Genomic DNA, 9,101 nt, shown 5'->3' on the forward strand with positions numbered 1-9,101 from the left:
GTTCCCTGACTAGATCCTCACTGACTCTAGGCCTGGGTGCACCTCCCCTGGGGCCTGTGGGGGTCCCGGTGAGGGGGGGCTGATCCGGTCCCTGCTCAGGAAAATGGAGGCAAAGAAATTGTTAAATAGGTTAGCTTTGTCATCTGGTGTGACGACCAGATTTCTGGTGTGACAACCAGATGACCAGATTTCCTAGATTTTAGTTCAGTACCATTCTGATATTTTTTGTCTACATGTAAAAAATCTGTCTCAAGGATTTCATTCTCTTTTTTTGGAAACAGTACCCCTCAAGTATGGACTGTATTATACTTAATTATGTATTTTGACCTTTTTTCCAAGGCAAAGTTGTTATGAAGAGGTTGGACTTTTTTCCCAGCAATATGCAAGAAGACTGAAGATTTATTTCATAGATTTCATAGACATTAGGGCTGGAAGGAACCTCAGAAGATCACCGAGTCCAGGCCCTCGCCTGAAGGGCAGGAAGTCAGCTGCGGTCATAGGATCCCAGCTAGATAAGCATCCAATTTGCTCTTGAAGGTGTTCAATGTCGGTGCTTGAACCACCTCCAATGGCAGGCTGTTCCAGACCTCGGGGGCTCGGACAGTAAAGAAATTCTTCCTTATGTCCAGCCTGAAATGACCTTGCAGTAGTTTATGACCGTTCGACCTCGTCATCCCTTGGGGTGCTCTGGTGAACAAACTTTGCCCCAGAAACTGGTGATCACCCTGATAAACTTGTAGGTGGCCATCAGATCACCCCTGAGCCTATGCTTTTTCAGTCAACTTCCTGGAAGCTAAAGAAAACAAGAAGATGGGTGAGAGGGACAGGATGCTGACCTTCCGAATAGCAAAGCAGATCTCTCAGCATTGAAGTCTTTATTGTGCCATTGCAACTACTTCCTTCTTTCCATGGAACCCATGGTATCCTCCCTAGAACTACTCCATTCTCCTGGCAAGGATCCCCCTTGGCAGCCTGTCACATTTGCCACAAAATATTACAAAACACTCACTCAATAAACTTAAACCCAAACATTGCTGAGCCTAATAATCCCAGCTGGGGATCAGGATGACAGATTCCTTTCCTTGGATTAAAAAAAAATGGGAAAAAGAAGATTTGGGTGTAAACTGAAACAATGACATCTTAAGCCAGACAACCTGATACACGCAGTGGTAAATATTTATTTTACAGGAATATCACAGTAAAATATACTGTGTTAGAATGGCTGAGAGAAAATGATGTTCTAAGGAATCCAATTAATTAAGGAAAGATGTCATATGTGATATATCAAATGGTTCAGAAAACAGTGGCAAGACTCCAGCCATACCCCTTGCTTCAGGACCAAAGAAATCAATTGATGAAAATGCAGTTAAGTTGACTAGTTGTAAGAGATGTCCCTCCTCCGGTTCCCCCAAAGGCTCAAGAGACCTGAGGGGCTGTAACAGAAGAAAATAATACAATCATCAATAAAATAGCAACTGAAAGCATATCCTAGATAATACAAGACCAAAGAAAAATCAATACTTTCTTGTGAGGTGGGAGGGAAGAGTTAGAGTCCTGGAAGACTGCCACAAGGCAATTGAAACAAACCAATGATAGATTAATTGAATTAACAAAACTTCAACAAATCAAAGTAATGATTTAGAAACTCCTGAAGGAAAATTGCTTTCTAACTCCCAGAGTGTACAAAAGAGCAACTACCTATACCTTTCCTTCAATATTTTTTATTTCAATATCATTTCCAGATATGTTACACAATGGAATGATTGAACCCCTTTGATACTAAAGATTTCAAGGCCTACCTAAATTTCTTCTAATATATATTTTCTAAACTTGAGTGTCAGGAAAGATTATCCAAATGGTCATTTAAAAACAATAAAAGGATAAGAAAGAGTTGACGATCTACTGAATCAAAATGATCCAGATAACAATAGTGGGTAGATAAATTAAATGAAGAGGAAATTTTTCTGTATGATAGTGAAGTAGGCCCTGAATTTTCTTGTAAAATTGGAGTACATAAAACAGTAAGACAAGTCTATCTTATTAAAATAAAATAATATTTTTTAAAAACATATTTATAATATTAGCATAAAATAATGAATTTTACAGGTCTGGAAAAACAGTGAACTTTATAAACTGTCAGCGAAGCAAGATATGTGGAAACAAGATTCCCTTACATTTGTTTTCTGTTTAGTTTAGCTTGACTGAGGAGTTTCTAGAAAGACCTTTCTAAAGTATAACTAGATGTATAAATATAAGAAATGGGGAAGAAGAGGTGTTTACTTCTGGTGATACAAAGGCATAACCTAAAGTAACATCATGAAATTAAGAAATGGAAACTCTTAACCTTTTTCCTCTCAGGGTTATGTACAATGCCTGAGGGTTTGTTCCTAGAAAATTAGGTGACTGTGAGATCTCTGGGCTAAATGCAGTTTGAATTCAATTTTCTTTTGTCACAGTCACATAGAGTAATTGCATAGTTGTGCATGGTCTGAGCTGTGAAAACTGCTGTCAGATCCTTGTTTGGTTCATTTTACTACTGCTGATGCCACAGTTCAGAACCCCGGTCTCTACTCACGGCAAGCGGTGTCTCCCACAAAATATGTGGTGTGTGTAATCAAATTTCCAAGCTTTATATTCTCTAGGATCATTTGTTAAATTCCAATTCAAATGTTAGCAGGTGAATGTGAAAAAGCCATAAGCATGGCTAATCATATTCATGTTTATTTATCAGCACCTGGGTGGGAAAAGTGTTACAGTATCCAGCTAAGCCTTATGCACGTTCTGTCCCAGTTACTTCCTTTATGCCACCTTTCTCTCAAAAGTAGATGCATACTTAATTATTACTTCTTGTTCTACTCCTTAGGAGAAGAAAACCTTACAAGCCCACTAAGCCCAGCTGGTAATCTAACATTTGGGTTTCACATAGGGTAACTGTGTTGGTTTACACTTAGCTATGCTTCCCAGATCCACTTAACTCATCAGCCTGTAACACCTTACTAATCACTAGGAGTTTCTTAAGGCAAGACCTCTTTTTTTTTTCCACAGGTCTTCACTCTAAAAAATGAGGTGCACAGTAGGGTTCCAAATTTTACTGGTCCTATTACGGCTTCAATCCAAATAAATATATAATAATAAAGATGGCAGACTTCAAAAATTTTAGGCAGTTTAGCTAATCATCTAACATTTGCTTATTTACCTATCAAACCTGATTGTGAATTTCATTAAAACAGACTCTGTTAATGGTGTTGTAATGTTTTTACTTCCACTCCCAGCCCTGAAGATTGAAAACCGTAAGCAGGCAAAGAACCGCCCCCCAAAACAACAAAAGGAGAAAGGGAATAAAATAATCAAAAAACACAAAAGGAAAATCAGTTAGAACTTATTTTGAGTTACAGGCAAAAAGTTTGGGGGGGGGTTGGGGGGTGAAGGTTGACATTTGGGAGATGGAATATATGTTTGTTAATTTTTTTAAAAATCTGGACAAATTCCCTGATTCATTAGAATTTAATATAGTATGGCATAAGGAATCAGTTTCTTAGAAAATGGATAAAAACTTCTGAGACATTTTTCTTATTGAAAAATATATCTCTTCTGGAGACTTGGGAGAGTAGAATGCTAATTAACATTAAATTGTGTGATGGTTTGCACTTGATAGCTTGGTTCTTAATTTCAGTGGTTACTCATAGAATGCACACTGCATTTGCTCAGCCATATGACATCTTATTTCTTTTACAAAGATAAAGTTACATTTTCTTTTACAAGGTCAAATTTCTAGGGAGCAGTACTGATCAAATTGGTTTGGCATCAAGCACCAGAAACTATCATGCTGTGTTAAACTGCATTACTAAAATTCATACAACATTTGTAATGTAGCTGATGCACTGTGCACTGCAGTGAATAAAGTTGCCCATGATCATTAAAGCTTTGCTAGTTATTGCTTCTCAAAAAGGGTGAATAAAAGCCAAAATACCTATGCACGATTTTTTTAAACAGGAGATGCACTCAATCTAATTTTCATCCTCCAACGATGTAAAGAATCTATCTTTACACACACACATGCACACACACAAGGTTCAATTCAACTGAGTTCAGATTGTATTCTTAGACTCTCTTCAACACTTTCACTTTAGAAATGATTTTGTTCCCCTATTATTTCTTTTCAAACTCTCTGGCTATTAGTTCAACATTGTGCTAAGGCTTCTTCTGTGGCCTGGATCATATTGGTAATTGGCCCACATTGATAATTGCCATTATAAGTGCCGCTGATAATAATACAGCTAGGGCTTAGCTGGTCTAAGTTAGAAACATAAATGTGTGTGCACTACTAACATGTATATGTGAGTAGCAAAATGGCTTATGGAAAACAAATATATTTGTACCCAAGCAGCCAGTTAGGTGCCAAGCTGGCTCTGCATTCACTCCAACATCTCATCTGCACATGTCCATTGCTGCTTGGATACTGGCACAGACTTACAAACATCTGCTTGTGTTGTGCTTATGAATATATTTAGCTTCTAGATTCCATGCTCTGGTTGGCTGTCAACCTAGAAGTAGAATTGGTTACCCTGAAATAGTACTTTATTTCCAGTATAGAATTTGTGAAGAGCATTGGGATCTCTATAAACATAATATACAGAACTTTCAAGTTCAGCACTTTCTTATGACTGACCTCTGTTCACCTCAGGAAAAAAAAACTGTAAGAGTGCCTCTAAACCCAGATTTGCAACCTCGTACAGCAGCTAGTCTCTGTATTGTTTACTTTAACTTCTAAAAACTTCCCAAGGAAATCAAGTGTCTCAGAATCCTAACACAAATGAAACATTTTTTGGACATTTTCTATCATTTAGGATCAGTCATATTAATGTGCCATCTTTGTAATGAATCATCTACAGCTCAAAGCAAAGGAATCTTGCATTTAGCAGCTTCATTCAAATTATAGTAGCCTGATAAAGATAATAAACATATGATTTGATATTACATATTATGTAATAATATTGCATATTATTAATACATGATTTTTGTTAGAATATATGTTACTTGGCAGGATAATATTCTCTCAAGACAAATGTGAGGCTAATGACACTAATTTGATCATAGTACTGACTGAATAAGTAGTCTAGACTTTAAGAAGGGTTTTAGCTGGCTCTTCCATTTGGAACAAAATGCAAGTTTATGGTGTGAGAAATTGTCGAACTATAAACATACAAGACATACAAAATTAGAAGCAGGAAAAGCAAGAGGTGCTCTTAAAAAATCTGGCATGTTTTACAAGATTTCAGGTGTAGCTTGAATTCAAATTCAATATTAATGGCCAAATTTGGCTGTTGAATTGTAATTGCTGCTTTCTTTTTCTTCTTTGTTTTCAGCTACAGGGTTGCTTTAAGTACAAACCCAATTTGAAATGCATAAATAGCTTTAACTGTCTCATCACTGAATACCCATTAATTTGTTATACATAAAATTTGGTTCAATGCTTTACATTAATAGCAAAGATATTTAAATTGTATTAATTGCTTTAAGTATTTCATGGGTATTTTGGGGGAGCAGGGTATGAAAAAACTTGAACATTAGTGCTATATTACGACTCTCAATACAGAAGCTGGACTCAGTCTTGATTTTGCTATCACCAATGCCAACCCTAAAAAGATTTCCCACAGTTTGAGACCTATACCTAATGAGGTATTAAAGTAATATTAATACAAATCAAGATTAAATTGAAAGCATTCATTACCCTTCTGTTGTTCAATCCACATATATCTTATAAGTCATAAAGAGAGTAGAATAAGGAAAGGATCTCAAGAATGTTTCAGCTCGGTCAATCAATTTCTCAGTGGATTGCAACTCAACTACATTTTAGGGAAGGTATGCAGTGCATCTTAAATTCTAGGTTGTTTAAAGCACAGATTGTTTCTATGTATGTATTTTTTTGTAGCATGTACCACGGTAGTGCCAAATTTTCAACTAAGGTCTTAAAACAAAAACAACAGCAGCAACAAAATCAATAGATTGGTTTACTGGGGGGGGGTGTTTTTTGAGATTTTATTTAATCATATTCAAAGATGTCTATTCCAAATTGTAGTCAACTGATAGATAACTCTCACATGATTCATAAATTTTGTTTCGGCTGTGTCTGGGTTAGAAACTTACCATGCCAGGCAGGGCTGCCCTCAAAAACAAGGCTTTGTTCCATGTATGATACTGCCATGCCACAGTCATACCTATGAGACATCAGGCCAGTAGCAGACAGTCACGGCTTACCAACATCAAAATGACTACTCTGCTCCTGGTCACACATGCTGCAGCTCAGCACATGCACATTTGGTTCAGTCAGCACATACGGTAAAACGTTTTCAATGTATGTTCCAAATATGGTAAAACTTGTTCAATGTATTTCCCCCATTGCTTTTATACAAAAACTTAATAGTTGCTTGGTTTTATCAGTAATTTCCTTTATTAACAAGCTCTGTCCTTTTCTGCAACTCCTGAACAGAACATCTAATTTTATATTCTGGCTGTTCAGCCTTTTCCTTCCCAAACTGAAAAGTCCAAACCTTTTTAGTCTTTCCTGGTATGATAATTGCTCTATACCACTGATCATTGTGGGTGCCCTTCTCTGTAGCTTTTCTAATTCCACTGTGTCCTTTTTGAGATGGAGGGACCAAAGCTACACACAATATTCAAGATGGGGGCGTACCATGGATTTGTATAATGGTACAATTATGTTTTTTGTTTTGTTTTCAATTCCCTTCTTAACAATGCCCAAAATTTTCCTAGCCTTTTAGATCACTGCTGCACACTGAAATGAAGTTTTTAGAAACTATTTACAGTGAGTTCAGAACTCAGCATTGTGAAACTATGGCTGAGGTTATTTTTTCCTATGTGCATTACCAGGCACTTGTCAGCATGGGAGTTTATTTGCCATTTTCTTTTACCAACACATTTAACCTTCATACGTTCCCATGGAGTAATTTCCTACCCCAGACACATATTCTGTGTAGTATCTTAAAGTTAATTAATTCCAAAAAAATTCTAAAAATCGCAGTGTACAATATCTCCAAAGAACAGCCAGGTTACATAAATAGTTTGCTTTCTGTGGATGAAAAACTACCCAGGGTAACACGTTACCCTGGGCATGAATTTGTTTTTCCATGTGAGGTAGCAACTTACCCTATGCCCATGTTAATGCATTGGGGGTAACTTGTTATTGTGGGTAACAATTTCTTCACCAGTACTGACCTGGCAGAAAGACTGCCAAAGCAGGACTCGACCTATGTGGGTACAGTTTGGAAAAACAAAGCCAATATCCCAAATGAAATGCAAGCAAATTGAAGAAGGGACATTTTTTTCATCCATTTTTGTTTTTGATTGGGAACTCACCCTAGTTTCCTCTGTTCCAAAAAGTCCAAAGTTGTGCTGTTGCTGTCAAACATGCCCCATTACCTGTCAGTGGGTGGAGAGCAAAAAAAGCCGGACTATAGGTCATCATCTATGACTACAATAAAAACAAGGATGGGGTGGATAACCTTGACCACTTAGTCCATATGACTACCTGCAGATAGAAAATCAACAGGTGACCAATGACACTATTTTTCAGTATCCTTGGTTTTTTTTGAAGGAGCTTGGAGAACAGTTGATCGACAGACAAATAAAATGAAGAATGATGGATACACATGATCTGTCTAAGTCTGTCAAGTCTTGTATGACTAGCCTAAATTACGAATTGCCACAATGCACCCCAGTAGAACCTTTTGCAAGCATGAGTGGACCTTGTGCTTTTTGTCCAAGAACAGATGACTGCAAAACCCAGAAACGATGAGATTGTAAGCAATTTGCTTGTGGGCACCAAAGTACATCACTGCTGCTTTGTAAGGAATGCTATATATAGTTAAAACAGTTCAGAAATGTTTTTGAAAGCAATTGGTAGTTTGAAAACAGTGTGAACTGGAGACTTAGCAAATTGTTCATTCACATTTTGAAACTCTTAAAAAAAGATTAAATTTTGTTCATAGTTCTAGTTAAATAGTATTTTGGATACAAATCATCATAAATACTCTTTCAAACAAGCTGTATGTTTAATAAATAGTTTTTGGTACATTTGTACTGTTGTCACTGATTCAATTTTGTTCATGAGGGTGGGGTAACAAGTCACCCCATGAGAACAACAACAGTTATGGTTTCATGAGAACAGATAAGGGTTAACTTGGTGAGCTCTTTCTGTAGCCCCTCTCTATCAGTTTGGGACTTGACCACCTGGAATAATTTGGGGTCATCTGTGCACTTGGAAATTTCACTTTGCACACACCCTCCCCCCCTTTCCAGGTCATTGATGAAAAAGTTGAATAAAATAGAGTCCAGCACACTTTTGATACGCCTTCATCCTGAAAAGCAACCATTTAGCCCTGCCCTTTACTTCCTACCTTCTAAATAGCTCTCAGTCTACAAAAGAACTTTCCCTCCAATCCCATAGCAACACAGTTTTCTTTAAAAGCCTTTGACGAGGGACCTTGTCAAATGCTTTTTGAAAGTCCAATTTACAAACTTTATTTTGGGGTTTAAAAATAACTTCAAAGTGGTAATCTGAGATATTTTTAAGGCAAAAAGGGACAATTAGATTATCTAATATGTCCTTCTCTATAACACAACCCATAGAAATATACCCACCCTTCATTGACCTCAGGAACATATGATTAAGACAAATCTTCCAGAAGGATAGTCAGTCTTAATTTTAGCACAAGAAGGAATGGAAAATTTTCCTCTTCCCTTGGTTCTTGGTTCACTTGATGATTGATCCAGTGGCCAATCACCTATGCTGTTTTTTTTCCCCCCAAGTGTGTTATTTCTAATTTGAATTTGTCCAGCTTTAACTTCCAGCCACAAGTCCTTTCTCTGATAAATGAAAGAGCCTTTTAATGCCCACTATTTTCTCCCTGTGAAGTTACTTATAATCAAGTCACTTTCCCCCTGCAATTTAAATCCATTTTGTCTATTTAAAAAACAATAAAAAATTCTAGGCAAAAGGAAGTGTATGCTATTTATTAAAGATAGAGGGACTTTGCCTGCTGCTGCCAGTATCTTCTGCCCCAGTTGTAGGTTTCTACATG

At 37.0% G+C, this 9,101-nt stretch overlaps 1 long non-coding RNA gene across 1 annotated transcript in view; it reads left to right on the plus strand.

Annotated features, from left to right (window-relative positions):
* Nucleotides 1-9,101, plus strand: part of LOC109302519 — an 18,081-nt gene that overhangs the window by 3,479 nt on the left and 5,501 nt on the right. The window contains exon 2 of the long non-coding RNA XR_002098821.1: nt 2,268-2,274. This is a non-coding gene — a long non-coding RNA (uncharacterized LOC109302519). The remainder of the gene's footprint in view (nt 1-2,267; nt 2,275-9,101) is intronic.

This window comes from Gavialis gangeticus, unplaced genomic scaffold, assembly GCF_001723915.1.
Source record: "Gavialis gangeticus isolate Ggan-Ray unplaced genomic scaffold, GavGan_comp1, whole genome shotgun sequence".
In the NCBI taxonomy this organism is placed as follows: Eukaryota; Metazoa; Chordata; order Crocodylia; family Gavialidae; genus Gavialis; species Gavialis gangeticus.